This window comes from Thermobia domestica, chromosome 2 (genome assembly GCF_964235325.1).
Source record: "Thermobia domestica chromosome 2, izTheDome1.hap1.1, whole genome shotgun sequence".
In the NCBI taxonomy this organism is placed as follows: Eukaryota; Metazoa; Arthropoda; class Insecta; order Zygentoma; family Lepismatidae; genus Thermobia; species Thermobia domestica.
Window position 1 is genome coordinate 344,015,876 of NC_137455.1, and position 18,773 is coordinate 344,034,648.

The 18,773-nt window shown below is 35.8% G+C and overlaps 1 protein-coding gene across 2 annotated transcripts in view; it reads right to left on the bottom strand.

Annotated features, from left to right (window-relative positions):
* Positions 1 to 18,773, bottom strand: part of LOC145678745 (uncharacterized) — a 1,017,255-nt gene that overhangs the window by 303,851 nt on the left and 694,631 nt on the right. The window lies entirely within an intron of this gene.

Below are 18,773 nucleotides of genomic sequence, written 5' to 3' on the forward strand. Positions count from 1 at the left end.
AATTCGAGACATACAAGTTTCTACTACATAATCAAATGAGAAGCACTCTCTTTTTGCTTATGAGTTTTTATGAGTCTACACTCCTGCAGGAAATAACTATATTGTATCACCTAAATTTGAACAAGATAAAAGTAATATTATAACTATACATATAGTGCGTTCACTCAACGGAAGTGCAGTTCGGCAAATTTCTTTCAAGTTTGCATGCTGATTTTTTTTTTTTTACAAGAGCATCCCTTTCTTCCTCCATCCCTCTTTTGAACGCATTTGCGGGGTTGCAACATCTTAACACCCACTGTGTCTGTTCTTTCTTCCCAATACTATGACTATTATGAAACAGGTGTCAGGGAATGTAAGAATACGGAAACTGGTATTGGGAACAGGGATGAAGTATAACATACACATGTAAGAAAATGGTATATATTAAACAACAATCTTCTAACAAACTTAAGGGATAGAGTTTGTAACTGTGCCAACTAAGAGTCCATGTGAAGTTGACAAACGGACTGTCAATTGTTTGAAATGAGGTTCTGGTTGGCCTTTAGTTGTCGGGGTTGTTTTCCGCAAGATCCCTTGGACGATGATTTATTTATGGCACGAGCCACCAAATGTAGAAGGCGGCATTCTTTAAATTCGAACTGCGCTCCAACTTATGAAACGAACTATACTAAAAATATATAACATTTTTAAGATGAGTTCAGGAATGTACTATAAATTTTGGGACACACTACGTTTTAGTTTTTCGGACACAACTAGATCGTCGTTGCATTGTCATCGTAATTACTATTACCGTTTGAGGAATTATAACCTAAACATTCATTATTTATAACAAAAGTCATATTTGAAAGCCATAACACAAAATTAATGATAACAAACTGCATGATGTTTTACCATACATATAATTTAATGCAAAAGCTTGGCATATTTTGATTTGTGAATACATTATTACTTGTCCTTATATTTATGAAGTAACTTATGCACATGTAATGAAGGAAAAAATATATATAAAGGTGGCATATTTGTTCGCCATCAAGCAACAAAAAAGATAGATTTGAAGTTAACAGTTTTACAGTCATTTGTAACTGTCATCGGACCCTCCGACACACGCAAACATGACAACAGCCAAGACAATGAATGGGTGTCGTGTCATGGGGACCAGGTGTTTGTCCCAATGTGCCACGTGTCACGTACAGCTTAGCGAATAGAAAACCAAGGTACTTTTTTCTTTCTTTCTTTCTCTCTTCCTTTCTTTCTTTCTTTAAACATGTGGTCTTTCTTCTAGAGAAACCCAAGTAAGATTTGTGAAACGTTTCTTGGTTTGGTTTGCTAGTAAGAGGAATGAATATAGGAATATCTAAATCTTTCGTATATATGTGAATAGCTAGTATTGTAATATTCTAGTGAATTACCATTTATATATCAACTATAGAAGTTCGAGAAGATACAAAATGTAAAATACTTTTTTCTTTTTGGTAGAAAGTCGTTAAAATGAAAGAAGAATATTCTATTAGTCTCGGAATAAAATAATCAAGAAAAAGATTTAGAAAATATTTTCTATGATATTTTGCAATAGTGTGCCCACGGGACGACACAAAATTAAGGTTTTGTCATCTCGTGTCGTAAATTCTGTAGAAGTCTCGCCTCCTCTCGATTTTTGAAGAATTCTTTCTCGTCTAGTGGACGGTGTTATGCATGAATTGACCAAGCACCATTTTTTTGATTTTCGAGATTTTTACGTAAGAGACAATGTAAGTAATGTAAAAAATGTTTGAAACCCTACCACTTGTTTAAACGTTCAGAAAAAGCTATTCGACCAAGCGCCAAAAACTGGATTGTAATGGTAACATGTTGGTGTTTCCTTCCATATCTCGGAACTATGTTTTGGCGCTTGGTCAATCGATGCATAACACCGTCGTTCTTGAGAAGGAAGCTTTTAATTGTGTCGGAATTATTCTCGTATCGCTTTGTAAATTTGTGTACAAAATGTATACCTTATTAGTTTGTTTTAAAAGAAATCTTAAGTACATTTAAAAGTTATCACAATCCTCCACATCACAAGATGTCTATGAAGTGTGTGATAGAACAACATTTAAATCAGCCACGTGTAACAGCCTGTCCTCGGGCTAATTGCGGCCCATTTAACTCTTTGATCCGGCTAGCCTGACCCGTTATAGAAAGTGTATTTCTCATGTAATCTCTTAAACTGAACTGAAATATTTTTTTTCCTGGATAACTGACATCAATTTTGAAAATATTCTCCCCAATGAAACATCCACTGTACCACAGAATATAGAGAAACTAGTCGAACTCAAGTTTCTCATTAAAATTGTAAATAAATAGATTTTTCTGCTCTTCTTTAGCAAGTAAATACGTTGGTTACCGTTATAACAGATTTTGTGTTCCTCTGATATTATATAGTGTACGATGAATGAGTTTCTCTATTGAATACGTACGGCCCTCGATACCAGTACCTCCTCTGTAATTGACTCACCTGTTCCAATCTGCAAATGCATGGTTTAAATCATATTTTTTATGGGATTGTTTTGTGTAATGACTTGGGTATTTTTAAACGTTAATAAATGCTTTCTATTATGTTCATACGGGCCTGGTAGGCCTGTGTATTCTCATTTATCTAAGTATAATTTGAGAATCGAGAAGCATGCTTGTTATCAGACAGATTAAAAGAAAACTATATTAAAACCTAAATTATACATTTAAATTTTTAAGCCGTACATAATTATTTTTATTGTCATTGATGTATAGTTGTATTTTTGTTTGTAATTTCCATTTTTATAGTTAACGTCATAAGACAGTTTTATGAAAGACGAAATTTCGCAAAAGTATCACCATCACAAACATAAAACAAATACTTTTACTTATGACATATTCAGGGACGGATGCAGAACTTACTTCTGAGGGAGGGGGGATAGTGTAACATTCTCAGTTTTCTCTCATGCGGGGCTTTTGCAGCACTGATGCCTGTTCCGCTGAATAGAAAAATCCACCATAAACATACACGGAAAAGAACCATAAACACACACACACAAAAAAAAATGTTCTCAGCTTCCCTGTATGTGTGTGTACATATTTGTATTTGTAGGGCTGTATGCGATTATATCGAGATTGGTTGGTCATATTTCGATGTTATCTTTACTAATCGAGTAAAACTATTCTTAAGCAAGATTTTTACGTATAAAAACATTTCAAAAAATAATAAATTTTAAAAACAATCATACGACTGAGAAAAAAAATCATGTGATATGCTACAACCAGAATCACAACGGAGTAAGGTGGGTGCCATACAACCAAGGAGTAGGAACTTTTTCGAGACAGTTTTCTCCAAATTATTAAACACTGGTAATGGATATTAACGTCATTGACAAGTTGAGTTGAATTGATTTTCAGTTTAACGTCCCGTTCAGCAACGAGGCTATATGAGACGTGGACCTACTGATTAACGTGGAATCCGAATCACATGAGCTCGCGCCGGGAAAAGTCATTAACGATGTCATGATTGTTTACATGCCTATCTTACTCACCTTCATGGCGTAATATCTAGCATATGATACCAAGAATTCGAACATTTTTTGCACATTTCCTAGCAACGGAGTAAATGGTCAGGTGACAAATAACGTTTAGCAGGACCCGCTGCGGATGCTATATGCGATTTGAGATTGGGACACTAACGCCATCTCATGCGCAAAATGCCAAATACATTTTAGACTATTTTCTTGCGTTTTTCTCTAGTGTAACATGTTATTCCCACGAAAAGCTGTTACTTATAATTAAAAAAGGAATAATTTGATAATTATTACGCATATCTTCACGCATGTTTCATATAGATACCCAATTTATAGGAGAGTTGATGTCCTTTCTTTAGTTTAGGTATCTAACTAAACTAAAAGGGAACGGAGAAATGGAAGGGGAGGGAATTGCCTACCACTTCCCTTCTCAAGTGACGCCCGTGCCATCGACCCCGACGCCCAGGTTGAGAAACCCCACTCTAAAGATTTCAAACTATCAAAGAACGAAAAGCTACAGTGGAAGTCCCACAGTTCAAATACATATTCAATTTAAAGTTAATTATACAATATGAGACATTTAAATGAAATGTGTATAAATTAATTTAAAACATAAATAACCATCCATTATTGTTAGGTACACAGCAAAAAAGGAGGTGTTGAAACAACTCAAAATGACTACCACTTTAGCGTGTTACTTGGGTGTTAATTCAACACCAACCACATTGCCTTCTGAGCAGATAAGAAATAGCTCGTTACTAGCTGAGAGAATTTGATTTGGTTTTTATTGTTTGGTATGCGCAAAGCTTTGTGCAATGTGTTTGGTATTTATGCCAAGTAACGAATAACATTCTATGTTTTCTTATTGTAATCAGTCACAATAATATTGTTGTAAACCTCTGAATTGTCTGGCAAGAATTATATGGATAGCAGTGCTACCATCTGTTTTCCTTATCTTTCATTCTTGCATCTTGGCACGTAAGAACAGGAGATGGCAGAACTTTTATTCACGTAGCTGTTGGCAGACGATTCAGAGGTTTACAACAATATTATTGCTACCAGTTTCAGAAAACATAGAATATTGTTCATTACTTGGCGTAAATGACAAATATATAGCGGAAAGTTTTGCTCATACCAAACAATAAACACCAATTCAAATTCTCTCAACTAGTAACGAGTTATTTCTGATATGCTCGGAAGGCGATGTGGTTGGTGTTGAATTAACACTCGAGTAAAACGCTAAAGTGGTAGTTACTTTGTGTTGTTTCAACACCTCATTTTTTGCTGTGTAGAATATGCAAGAAATCCTATATTGAAAGAAGAAAGAAAACAAACGGGATGTGTAATTTTAAAACATTTGCTACCGAAAGTAACGGCATCAGGTTGCGCAATTCTAAACCATTTTTTTTTTCAGTATCGACAATAGCGACAGTTTTCGAGACCAAAGTAAAAGGCTTTCAGTTCCATCGACGTCGACGTTCTCTGATTACAAAATACATTTTAAAGCAATTTTTTAAAGTTTTTGACTAAATTTTCAACTAATTTTCTCTCTCCCTTTTTCACTAAATGTTCATTGCGACAGTACCCCTCTTCCAGTGTGGATACCAAAATTTGAAAGGGGAGTATCATATATTGCTGAATTGTTAATAGACACGATGAAGAATTTTTGTTGAAGGTTGTACGTCCTTTATTTTAACAACAATAATAGTAACTAAAAAAAAAAAAAAAAGAATTCTTCCGAGGAAAGAAATATCGGACAGCTCAGGGGAGGTGTATAACTGACAGGTAAAGAATGAATGTTCTAGAAAAAAGGGAGAAGAGAAAACAAAACAACAAAAAAGATAGGTTGCTGTGTATGTCGCAAATGTTTGTGTCGTGTCAACTGAAAAAGATAATGAATGGGAACGCGATTACCATAATCTGTCATCAGGATTCCACTCTTTCTCTCCTAGAAAGGGGGAGGGAGAAGGGTAAAATGAAGGGGTGGTTAGGAGTCTTCAGTCGTTCACCTTTTATGTCATTTCCTCTTCTTTAATTCACCGCTGTGGGGAGAAAATAAAAAAAAAACAACGAAAAACTTTATTCACCATACAGGGACAATTTATGGACCTATTATTTCTTATGATTAAAGATATTGACAACGTAAAATATGATACCGTTTTAGGACAAAATTTAATTGAGTAATAAGATCTTATAAGCCACAGGTAAACTGCAACGTAACTGGATATGGCTTAAATTAAAGAACATAGTAAAATTACATTGAAATATTGGCAAATACCCATAATATTATCCCATAATTGTTAATTTACAGTGATGAGTAAAACAAATAATTTATTAAAAATCAATAATTTTTGTTATTACTGTTATTAAAATTATTTTATTGTCTATCATACTGACTTTAGTATCAACAGTTTTAAATATTACATACCACTGTAATTTAGCAATGATTTAAAGGCTAAGTGTTTGCCAGTGCTTCGTAATTTTACTCAAAATTCATAGAAAATGAAATGAAATGAAATCTTTTTGTTTAAGAGTCTTCATCCCGGCGAAATTAAAATACCGCTAATTTTACATTAACTATGTGATATCTTCAAATAGATAAAAGATAATCGAAATGTGGAACAAGAGCGCCCTAGATAATATTATTTTACATGAGAAACCGTTATCACGACTCACTTATCTGCTTTCGAATTTGAGCCATTTTGAAAATCGGCATTTATTTTCGCGTTTCTAAACAGCTGAAAACGGAAAGCCACTAGGTGACTTGTGATAACGGTACCTCACGCAAAATAATATTGTCTAGGGCGCTCTTGTTCCATATTTCAATTATCTTTTATCTATTAGAATATATCACATAATTACTGTAAAATTAGCGGTATTTTAATTTCGCCGGGATGAAGACTCTTAACTTCCAAGGATTATGAATTTTAGATTAAGGAAGATGGATGATCAAGGCAAGTAAATGATAATGAAAGAATTCTTGGAATGAGAATGTGGGATGAAATTTGAGTACACCCAGAAAAAAAAACAAAGATACCATCATGTTGTCTATCACAAACATACTTGGGCGGGGATCGTACCCAAGTATTGATTCGGATCCCACGTTTTAAACAATAGATTTCCAAATGATATGAAATAAAATCTATATTTTTACGTCCCTTCAGTTATATGATGTAGGCTAAAAGAGGAGAAGATAATTAACTGAATGAGTTATGATAAAACTCGTGGAATGACAACGTGGAAGGAAACAAAAGAACCTCAGAAAGTACCACAGAGAGGATATCCACAAACTCACATAGCTTGGAATCGAACCAGTGATTCTTTGCCAACAGACATGATTAGGGATGGGCACGAGCGAGTTTGAGCGAGTTTTCTTTGAAACTCGACTCGACTCGAGACAGACTTCTTTGAGCTCGAATCGAGAACTCGGCTCAAAAAATTTCCTCCAACTCGACTCGAATTCGGATCGAGTTTCGAGTCGAGTCGAGCCAAAACGAGCCAATTCGAGTTAAACCCTGTGTGTAGTTCCAAGTACTCTCTTCATGTATCCTGCATAATCAATATAATTGTCAATTATACTACTACTACAAATTATTATTATTATTATTATTATTATTATTATTATTATTATTATTATTATTATTATTATTATTATTATTATTATAACACGGTGTATAACCATGAAAGATAAGAGATTTGTATCTGAATACTAGAAACTAGTTGACTGTCGATCTCGGTCGTCGAGAAGTCTTCATGAGGCAAGACATCGTTGACGAGGTTCTGGGTTTGAGTTCCGGAGGAGCAAGTATTCGGGCTCGAGCCAAAATTGTTAAAAGTTATAGGGCACCTGCCAAGCATGTTCAAACTGCTCGGCCTGGGTTTAGGGTTGTCAGCGGCTAGACTCACAGCTCATTCACTATCGATCCTAACCGAGAAGTGAGCCGAGGCAACAGCTCACCCTACCGAGCTGGCTCACCCGGGGTGAACCAAACCCAGCTGATTGCTTATCCAACCGAGCCGATGGACTCCTTTAGAAGGAGCTGGCTTGAGCCGATGGCTCACATTAGCCGAGTCAGTGGCCCATCCCAACCGAGTCAGCTCGAGACATCGGCTGTATTCAGTCGAGTCGATGACTTGTCCCAACCGAGCCGGCTCGACCTGTTCGCTCATTTGAACCGAGCCGAGCCGGTTGACATCACTATCCGGGTTGGGCTTCTCCTTGGGCGCAAAAATTCGACCATCAGATCTCAGCCTTGATGGTAAGAACTACAGAATATATTTATATTGGTGCTCACGACAATTTAGGCTGTCTCGTTATAAAAATCTATTGTCATATACTTATGAAGACGTGACGAGATACACTAAAAGTACCCCAGAAGGTGCACTAAAAGCAAGAGATGAGATGCGCCCCTGTCGTGAGCAACAGTGAAAGTTCTCTACATTACTTCTTACATTTTTCACGGCTTTCGCTTTCCAATCTAATCAGGCCATGATTTCAAAACGAGTTAAAACGAGCTGAACGAGCGAGCCATTTATCAAACTCGACTCGACTAGAGAAAATTACCTTTGACTCGACTAGTGCCCATCCCTAAACATGATTGATCTGTTACTGAGACATCATGCCATATTAAGAAACAATACGGTAGGTTTCTCTCATGTACCATTGGTATTCAAAACGGACGATAAAGTTGAGTCAATATAATTTAATCGATCGTCGTAATCAAATCTGATCTCTTTAATTTACGAAGCGGAAAATAGTGTGTCGTTGGTAAACATTCTCTTCTGATGCCAAAGGTCCTTGACTCAATCCGATATCGTATAACTTTCTTCTGCAAAACATGATATTCGACACAAACTGACTTATTACTTTTCCTTAAGTCTGTCATCTTCTGCCGTACACTATAACTGAAAGAAATATCATATCTCGGCCCTTAAATGAAGGTCGTGATATATTTTTTTTCAAAACTTCCTTTCGTATTAAATAGATTCGGATAACCTTTGATCATAAATATAGAGGGGAAAGGAAAAACTAAATATTCATGTGTCATTATTATTAATACCTTACTCTTATTTTTTTTTCACAGTAATAATAAAAATATTATGGCGTGGAAAATGTAAATGGTATTTGTTCACAATATATGAGATGAATCTTGGAAGCGGAAAGGACACCAAGAGGGGGAATATTTTTATGGATACATTCTTACTGTTGCTATGAGTTATTTGGCACGAAAATGAACAAAAGGGACACGGTGGATGCAAAGAATGAAGATAGTAAAGGAAAACATGCGGGAGCAAATGAAGAAAGGAGGCAGGAAAATAGGTAAAAATAAAGAATCCACACACATACATATATATATGTACACAATTATGGGGAGGGAGGAATGAGGAAGGGCAGCTCATGGTATATCTTTGTTCCATGCTTCCTTTATTTGCGCTCTTGTGATTTATGAAAGAACAGGGATTTCCCCGGCTTTTCTAGATTCATTTCCTGTTTTGCTAGATTATTGTTGCGTGAGTCAGTCTTGTAACTTCCGCTAGCGGGAAATCGCAATAGATATGCTGTTGAAAATGGTGAGGATAGAAGCTTAACAACACGCACCGATGGCGTACGATATTTAAATAAAGAACATTTATAACTCATTGTGTGATTGACGGATATATAAGTATATGTAAATACTTGTATGTTTTATACATTACGAAGAGCAAAACATTTTGTTTATATCCTTTGTACATATTTAATATACATTCTCTTCTGCTTCAGTGAACCCTTAGCTTCTATCGCTGTTGTGCAGCGAAGGAAAAGTGAAATGAAATGAAATCTTTGAGTTTAACGTCCCACGATTATGCCCTTTATGCTAAGGGAGACTATTATTAAAGCAAGTGAATGATAGTAGAATTGATGGAATGAGAAAGTTGGAGAAAACAGGTGTGTTCCGAGAAAACCCATGAACACAATATTATCTACCACAAACTTACTTTGTCGGGGATCGAACCAGGGGCCCCACGCACCAGATGTAAGCGCTCTACCATTGAACCACCGTCCCTCATGTATAGCGAAGGAGTTAGTTCTAAGAATCGGGTGTATGTCGTCCCGGATTCGATTCCCGGTACACAGATCTTCAGTACTTTAGATGTAAACCAAGTAACGCAATAGAAATAAGATAATATATTTCAATGAATTGCTCCCGCCAAGTGAACTTTGTGGTGGACAAACACCGTGTGCGTGGGTTTTCTCGGGGTTCTCCCGTTTCCTCCCATTTTCTTCATTCCACCATTTCATTCATCCCTCATCATCATCGTCTCCTTTAGCCTAACCGGCATAATCGTGGGACGTAAAACTCAAAAATTTCATTTCATTTCATTTTCTATTTGGATGAATAGATAGCCTACTCCGGACCATGGAGTAGGGTTACTCATGAGGCTAGAGTTGAGCTGTCTCGTCTCGAAAACTTGTCGTGAAAGTGATGTCTCGGCTCGGAAAGTGTATCAGTTTCAATCAGAAGAGCTATGTTGTCTCAAACTTTGTCACTAATATTCTGTTTGGTTTTTTGCCTTGTGAAACTCTACTCGGGACTTTAAAAAACAAAACTTCTTTTTAAACGGTTATTAGTTTTCACTTTCTGTTACAAGTTGTTTTCACATTCAATCTGTTCTCGTAGTTTCACAAGCGGAACGTAATTTTACGAATATCTCCTTGAATGTTATACTGTACCTGCCAACTCCCAAGAATTTTTGGTTGTATAACGGAAGGGAAAAGCACGATAAGCTTCAACGAAAATTATGTGAAAATATTGCCTTGTCAAGGAACGGGTTTACGAATCTGTACAAAAATTCACAGCTTTAATTAGTACATAAATGCGTGAATTGCAAGATTTTATTCTATCAAAAAAGAGTAAAAATTGCATCATGTATATCTAGGATACTTCCTGTTTTAGCTAGAACAACTCAGAATTTCAACATTAGGAGCAGGAGTGATATTATTGTATTGTTACACAGTTTTGATGCCCTTTCTTTACGGCCTTTTGCAACCTTGGAATTATCTATGTCCCAAGTAAGATACAAGCAACTGATGGAGACGTTTAACTCATAGCAAGAAATAAGCGTAGCAGGATTGAACGTGGCATCCACGCACACACAACTCTCACACGTTAGCCATTTACTGATGGAGCTATTTAACTCATAGCAGGGTATAAACGTAGCAGGATTGAACACGGTACCCATGCGCACATAAATCACGTGTGTTAGCCATTTGGTTACGAATGGGCTAAGGGAAACTGTGAGAAAAGTATAACTCTCGTATATTTCGCAATGCTCGAAAGTGTTGCAGAAACCGTTCTAAATCCCTTTACTTGTCAGAAACGCATTGCGGTGGACAAGATCATTCCTGCCACGAATATTTCATCCTGACGGAGATTACTGTAGCAGAAGAGAGAGAGAGAGGAAAAGAAGGAAGGAAGGAAGAGAGAGAGAAAGAAGGTATAAGAGCATCAGAGCAAAGGAAAATCTCCACTACGTATCTAAAGACCTTCACAAAATCGCAGCCTGAACGAGTGTATTATTAGTATTACATAGTCTTGTCTTTAACAAAAACAGGAAAATGTCAAAAGTTTTTATGCTAAAATTCATGTTGCCTAATCATCTAAATTAAGCTTTTTCCTTTCATCATGTTTTATTTTCAGTTGAGGAAATGCAGAGATCAAAATTAATGCAATGTGCATCATTTGACACAGATACATACAAAACATGACTTTTTTTTCCTCTGGGAAAACATTAATCTGGATAACTTAAAATAGATTTGTATGTAATGCTTCAATTTATCTGTCACAATCCGAGGCGTATTTGAAAATCTGCCTTCTTCTGTTGACACTTAAAAATTCGTCCGTTTCTTTCTTTCAAGGAGTGTTTGTTTTTCTTTCAGTCTTCCAAACTATTGTATGGATAAATGCGGGAAGACTCATGAAACAACCATGTCTGTCCATCCATTTATCCGTCTGTCCACAGATATCAGATCAAAAGCATTAGGAGACAGCGTGAAATTTTTATGGATCCTTTATATACTAAATATGAACCCCCTTCATCTTTATTTCTCTGTTAAAGCCGCAAGTGATAGTTTTAACCATTGTAGAGAAAAGCCCTTAATTCAAATTGTATCTCAAGCGCCTTGAAAATTAGAAATTGATGATGGTTTTACACAGACTACTAAACAAATATTACTATTAGTATTACTATTTGCCTTCATTATTATTATAACACATTGACTTGATCCCTAGTCTTCCGCTGCAAGCGCTGCTATCGTCTGAAAGAATTTCACTCACTTTCTCTCGCTTAGCAACAGCTGAACCCTTATTGGCTCAACTCGAGGGTGTGTGATGGTGTGAGCTTTAATTCGCATTTTTGCCACGGCTCAAGACATTTTGGCAGCACAATAGCTTACTTCCCTAAGCCATATTTTGACCTAATAATTACCTTATTTATCATCTTTTGTTCATCTTAATCACTCTTTTACCTTCTACAATATTTAATTTCGTCTCAAGGGAGCAAGGTGGCTCAGTGGTAAGAGCTCTTACTTCTGGTGCGTGGGGTCCCTGATTCGATCCCTGTCCAAGTAAGTTTGTGATGGACAATATTGTGTCCGTAAGTTTTCTAGGAATACTACAGTTTCCTCCTATATTATCATTCCACCAATTTTTCCATTATCACTCACATGCCTTAATCATCGTCCTTCTTAGCCTAAAAGGTACAATCATGGGACCTCAAACTGAAAGTTTTCAATTTATTTTCATTTCAATTTCGTCTCATGAAATGTAATAATCAGTTTTCTCTTTTATTTTAAAATCTACAGTGTATAAAAATGTTCTTAGGATCCTTCTCTAAGACCTTTATATGGCCATTTTTCGTATATCGACGGAAATGTCCGTAATCTTTGTCAAGTGCTATTGCTATAGTGTCACTGATAAAAAAAAGTTCCCCCGCTTGAATAAAGTTCTTATTCCACTTTTTACACTAATTTAGGGATCCAATGGATCTATTTTTTTGTATAAAGTTCTAATTGCTTTTTTTTATACTAATTTAGGGATCCAATGGATCTATTTTTTGGATAAACTTCTAACTGTACTTTTTATACTAATTTAGGGATTCAATGGATCTTTCTCTTTTAAAGAAAATTCTAATTGTGCTTTTTATACTAATTTAGGGATTTAATGGATCTATTTTTTAGATAAAGTTCTAATTGCGCTTTCTAACCTAATTTAGGGATCCAATGGGTCTTTTTTGGATAAAGTTTTAATTGCGCTTTCTTATATAGTGGTATTACTGTGATTTTTTGTAACTAAATTTAGCAAATAAGGTGGAAGAGAATTTTAAAGCTGAAGTCCAGGGAAGTTTATAGATCAAAATGTATTGCCTATTTTCTCTCCTATCTAATATCGAAACAATTCACATAAAATATAAGTTCTCTTCGGTTCTCTTTGAAGTTTTCCATTCTAGAAGTCCTGCTAAAATTACTTAGTACCTGCCATTGTTCTGGAGTAGAATGGCAATAATAACGTGAAAGGGGTCACTATTAAAAAATTCAATGTTTTCTTCCAATAAAGAAAGATTCCAGTAAACTATGTTAAAAGTGTAGAAAGATCATCGTGTACAAACATGGGAAAGTTTAACTGAAAAATGGAGATTTTTGTGTCGTTGGGGGAAAATGTTTCTTTTCGAATATCTTCAAATAGTGCGTCTACATTACCCTGTAACAATCCATAAGATACCTATCAAATCCCTGTCAAAAGAAAAAACGAAACTTCTAAAGTTCTAGACCTCTGGGTAAATGAAATTCGTTAGAAGACATAAAGTAGTGTACTTTCTCGGTAGATTGATAAACATTGTTTAAATATACAAACATATATAATCTTTCTAAGACATAAGATGAATCAGTTCTTTAAAAAATTCGATACACCATTGAAGTAAATTTTCGTAATTAAAATATCATGTGCATGATGCATCTCATATAAGTGATATCCAAGATCATATAGTAGCAACATTTCGAGATATTAGAAAAAAAAAAAAAAGAAAATCATATGTACAAGCGCGTGTGCAATCTTTAGTGTATATGAATGTAAGGGAGTGGTCAAAAAGTTAGGCTTGTATATATCACGTGATCCTGACGTAAATTAGAGGGTTTACGGGAGGAGGGGCGGGGGACAGAGAGAGAGAGAGGAAGGTGAATCATTACCGTTGATTGCCTGGTCTGTTGCTGATGGCTGCAAGTTCCGAATATATGTACGTGTATGATATATTAATACACGTGTGAACGGATGTACATAGGCATATACGGGCGTGGTACTTCCATGCACCAGACCAGATAATCAGGGAGTGGGGTGGCCATGGCTAGGAGGGTACAGAAAAAAAAATATACGAATGAAGTAGGACTGCTGCGTGTGTGGTATGGTGTTGGGGCTAGTCAATATGCGCTATCATTTTGTGCCTATCTCACCGACCAACATGCACTATCATGATTACAAAAGGTCTTGAACGCTTGCCAACAGATGTTACCCATTTCGTGTTTACTCTTGAATAGCTCCAAGCATGATGTCGTATGCGCTGAATCGTTTGCTTCAATCCTCGACTCGTATGCAGATAAGAAACCACGCATTACCTTCACTTGCGTCCTCAAGCCATTAATAAATAACTAATTTTATACGAAGTTTTCTTATTTGTTTAACTCTTAAGAAATCACTATCTTTATATGTACCGTCTTCAAATTTGAATTAATGTGCTGCATTGTAAGAGTCAGTGGCATATGTAACATATTTACCGTCCCTTATACGCCCCTAGACCCTGAAAAATACCCCCTCTCTACTATTTCTTTGTATTCAGTTATATGTAAGCAACAAGAACAGAAAAAAAAAGCATGAAAGTCAAAATATTATAGTGTTACACTGGTAGCCAATAAACAACAGTCAGTAGCTGTCAACACACTGATAGCCAATAAGCAATAGTCAGTAGCTCTCAATACACTAGTAGCCAATAAGCAATAGTCAGTAGATGTCAATACACTGGTAGCCAATAAGCAAATAGTCAGTAGCTGTCAATACACTGGTAGCCAATAAGCAATAGTCAGTAGCTGTCAATACACTGGTTTCCAATAAGCAATAGCCATTAGCTGTAAATACACTTGTAGCCAATAAGCAATAGTCAGTAGATGTTAATACACTGGTAGCCAATAAGCAATAGTCAGTAGCTGTCAATACACTGGTTTCGAATAAGCAATAGCCATTAGCTATAAATACACTTGTAGTCAATAGGCAATAGTCAGTAGCTGTCAATATACACTGGTAGGCAATAAGCAGTAGTCAGTAACTGTAAATACACTGGTAGCCAAAAATCAATGATCAGTAGCTGACAACGAGAAAATTGGGTTGCATTGTGGTATCGAAATTGCCTTCAGTACAGAGATCCCTTCATTTTCTCTCTTTTTTTCCGCCTACACACTTCAATTTCTATCTTTTATGATATCGCCTCTGGAAATTTCCGCCCTATTCACTGATTCCTATATCCCACCCAAAATTAGTGCCTGGCAAGAACCAATAGATTAAGCGAAACAATATGAAATAATAAATACATGGCTGCACTATTGTGGATATCATGGAAAATAACATAGACCGTTTAAACATAAAAAATACATACAACAAAATCTTTAAAAATTCAGAAAGAGCTATGAACTTAAATTCTTAATAAATCTGTAGTATTCTAGAGTGTGCAGCATGACCCCAATCCTGGGGGGAGCGAGGGCCCGGCCCCAACAAACTTTGATTGGGCTCTATATTTGTATTAAAATTCTCACTGATGTTTTGTTAGATATGTCTGGAAACGAAACTCAGATACCTGAAAGTCCTCTACCCCCTTCCCTTCACCAAGTTTCACAGAAATCGGCACCACTGGTGCGTAGGCCATCAAGGAAATGAATGCAAAAAAAAAAAAAAAAAAAAAAAAACCTACACATTTAGCACAAGCTGTACGTATGAATACAATGAAAGAATGGAAAAAGATTTAGTTTCTGGGAATGGGTATATCAATCAATTGCGCACATTAAACCAATATATCAATATGTCAATACATCTCGACAAAGAAAATCGATTGGTACCGAAAATTAGATACCGTATCTTCCTATATATCCCCTTCCGGGAAGAAAAAATATGTTCCATGTATCGGAAATGTCCAATTTCGGTACTTTTTGGTTTTCTTTCATCAAGGTGAAGCAATTGCTAAATGGGGCGTTCAGAGCACAACGGAATCAACTCAGATAATCAAAGTTGTGAAGAAAAAAAGAGATATAAAGGTTGTACTGTACGCGTAAGTCCATGAAAAAAAAAACAATGCTTTTTACATTACAAGAGCTATTTAAAACATTTGAATATGAATCATTTAAGCTGTGAAACGAGCTTCAGATAGAGATCTGAAATTAAAAGTAGGTATGTCCAAAATGCCCATAGAGTTACGGGTTGCATATGTACCTAGGCGAGAATATTTCCAGATATTCATAACTTTTAATGGTACATTTCCAAGCCCATTCATTCATAAATGTTTCTTGTAATCTCTTTTTTGAGTTTAACAGAGTTTATTTCATTTCTTGTCAAAATTAGGTACAGTAAAGCTCCAATAATGCGAACTCAAGTCATCTTCATCGCCAAATGTTCGGATCTATATCATGAAATAAAAAATTACATTTGCAAAAGGGAATGAAAACGTGTCGAAATGAAAGTTGTATGTATTCCTTCCTAAAGAAAAATAATTTCTCTGAAAACCCTATCTAAGCCAACTTAGAATTTCTGTTTAATTGCAATTTCCGATATATACTTTTATTAGTGATAGTGCTTTGTTTTAAACGCTTGTAGTAAAACTAATCTTATTTTCAAGTAAAAACAATTTTACAGAAATGTTTATTTAACAACATAAGATTTTTTTCATTGGTTGCCCCGATTATACAGGTTTCTGCATATCCATAACGTAATGCGTTAATAACTGATTACTTCGAATTATTTTAAATTTCATTATATTTTCTATGCAAAACACACCTCAGATGAAAAGTTCTGGCCAAAGCGGGATATTCTGGAACAAATTAGTAATTGTCCCGCTACATAATAGGGGGATGGGGCGAATGGCAACCCTCACTCGAGCTCTCTAATCTCTAGTCTAGAATTGAGAACCCTACCACTTATCCACTCTGATCCCATTTGGAATTAGCATTTAATAAGGTTTCTACTACTATAATTTTGTGTATTAGTCCATACCCTTATCTATTACTAGATTAAATAATTATGTGTGTATCTATGTGTGTGTGTGTGTGTGTGTGTGTGTGTGTACATTCTATCATATATTAGCAACTACAACCTTTTGCAAGGATGCGATAACATTATTTAAAAAAAAAAATAATGAAGCAAAGCTGGAAAGGATTAAAATAACGGACCATCCAACCAATCCTGAAAAAGTGACTCCCATATCAAAAACATTTAATTAAAAGATTAGTGTTTGAGTGTCCTTGTTTAAACATTGCATGGTATATGTATATATACTCTTTATATGTATATATCTACACAAACTCAACTCATATTGAGTTACAAATAGAAGGACAGAAAATATAAGATAAATAAATGAAGCATCATTCATAAAAGGATTAAGACAATAGTTTGTACTATACAAAAAAAGAGGAGACAGCAAAAATGTACAGCTGCGTCCAGAGATATCTAACGTGTTATTTTTGAATCACATTCATCCTGTGACTTATGTTACCGGCTAATGATCATTGTAGGTGGAAGCTGGGTAGAATAGACACAAAGAGGGCGATGGGGATATACACACGAGCTATCTAGTCTAGGGAGGAAGCCATATATATTGTGTAAATCATATAATATATAGTACATGTGTTCCCTTTTCCGCCCCTCTTCTGCTTTTTCTCTCTCTCACACATACAAACTCACCCAGATATATAAAAACTTTCTCCCTTGCTGTTTTTTCTTGTCGTGATAGAAATTGGGATAAACCTCTACAGTAGATTCAAAAAAACATGAATAATGTTCAATGTTTCCCGTAGATACTCAAATATAATAAAATATTTCCTCCGAGAACAGGCACAAATATCTCGAATTATCTCTCTCTCTCTCTCTTGTCATTTGAGGTCCTAAATATACATTCCAGCCCGAAATTAGAACTTTCTAAGTGGTTATTTAAAGAAAGGAAAAGTATAAAAGGATAATGCGAGGTCGTACTTTTCTTCAATAACATAGAAACAAGTGCTGGGATAACACACAGGCTATCTGCATATTTGATGTCTGGGACAAAAAGATAAAAATGCACGTACAATAGCCGATTTCTAAAGTATCTACCTTACAAGTTTCTTATTACATACTCAAGTACAAATGTGTGTAATTTGCATTACTCGTAAGAAGTGTAAGTTTGATACTGTAATCTGTATATACAAAAAAAAAGTCCTGAGTGAAAAAAATGAAATCTTTCATGTTCTACACTTGTGCCGGCTAGGCCAAAGGAGACTGTGATGGTGAGGAATGAATGCAATGGTGGAATGAATAAAGTGAAAGGAAACGAAAAACCGTCGAGAAAACCCATGAACACGGTGTTTGTCCACTAAAAACCCCACTTGGCGCGAGCGGGGATCGAACCAGGGACCCCATACACCAGAGATGTACGCTCTACCACTGAGCCATCCTGCAAACAAGTCCTGAATGTATGAGTGACTGATTGATCAACACCCAGGCCAAACCACCTAAATTAAAAACTTGATTTTGGGCAGGACATGGAATTTGTAACGTACGATGCTACCAAGGTAGGACTTTTTGAAAATTTGATGGGGAATGGGCGAAACAGTTGGTGACAATTATTATATAAATATATCCATATCTTCGGATTTCTGAAGGTTAGAGACATAAAATTTGATATATGAACTCATTTAAAATAATAAAACATCTGTTTAAGCACTTTATGATGTTTTTCGTTAGATTGGTATATAACAATTAATCTCACTTTATGATTGATTTTGGATTGGATTTAAGTTGGAATCAGCAGCGAGGCTATACGAGAAGTGGATCTACAGCCTAACGTGGGCTCCGAACCACAGAAGCTTCGCAGGGAATCGAACACCCGGATCTTCCGTGACAAAAGAACGCGTGCTAACCGTGTAGCCACGAGGTAGCTCTACGACTGGACTTATAAGTCCTATTTGTCATGACGTCATAAAGAAAACACACA